Source organism: Parasteatoda tepidariorum, chromosome 8 (assembly GCF_043381705.1).
Source record: "Parasteatoda tepidariorum isolate YZ-2023 chromosome 8, CAS_Ptep_4.0, whole genome shotgun sequence".
Taxonomy (NCBI): Eukaryota; Metazoa; Arthropoda; class Arachnida; order Araneae; family Theridiidae; genus Parasteatoda; species Parasteatoda tepidariorum.
Genome location: NC_092211.1, coordinates 6,090,290 through 6,091,459, shown reverse-complemented (window position 1 = coordinate 6,091,459; position 1,170 = coordinate 6,090,290).

Sequence of the window (1,170 nt, the reverse complement as noted above, 5' to 3'; positions counted from 1 at the left end):
GTAAACAAATATTTTATTATTAACTTTTGTTTAGAAGTATTCTTCTCGAATGTTGTTTAACAAATTTAATCTGAGGTCATTTCATGGTTAGGATATTGTTTAGCTCATTTTGCGAATAAATGAAATAGATATTTTAAGTAAAATAATTTATATTTTAAGATATTATATCATCAAGATATTATTAAGATAATAGATATTATTTGATTTTCATTAAGTGAGAATGATTCTTTAATTTTTAAGACTAAGACTTATGACTTTTCTGAAAGTCTAAATATAGATTATTTATAATAATTAAAGTGATCGTTTCGTGCGAGACGAAGATGAAATTGTGTACATACAGTTCCTGCACAAATTATTAGACGCACTTTAAGATTCTATGTAAAATCTTAATTATCAGGTGATACTCTATACAGCTTTATTGTTTTTTCATTACGGTTTGCACTTGTTTACGTTAGTGTATCAATTGATTAAATTTGGCGATATATAATATGAATTCGAATCGTTTTTAGTTAGACGATGTATAATGTATATTCGAATTGTTTTCAGTTCAAAAGTAAGCTTAAACAGGAACCAACATTTCACAGCTTTAAACCGAGTTCTTGTAGCTTTGTCTTTGTAGCGTAAATCACGCCAACAGATACGTGGCATCTAAAATAAAAGCGAGCATGCGCAGTTTCTTCAATCTTACGTAGGGGAGCATACAGAAGCTAACGTAAAAGTACGACATCTTCCTATTATTTCTAGATGTCTAATTTGCTTCATTCTTATCTAAGTCATATACGGACGTTTTTTGTGTATTAAATTTTCTAAATAGTTGAAATCAAAGGAATAATAATTGTATATAAATAATAATTAGAATTACTGCACAGTCCCTGACCAAATTATTAGACGCACTATAAGATTCTATCGAAAATCTTAATTATCAGGTGATACTATACAGCTGTATTGTTTAAATGCGGTTGAAACTGGTTTACACTTGCTTATGTTCGAGTATCAATGAGTTAAGATTTGCAATGCAATACGTTAAAAATAAACACAGATAGGAAGTATATAAAAAAAATCTCCGTAATAAAAAACCCATTACATATATGTTTAAATATAAAAGTATTGCCAATAAACTCGTGCAAAACATATAATTATTAAAGCACTACAATGCGTCTCATAATTTGG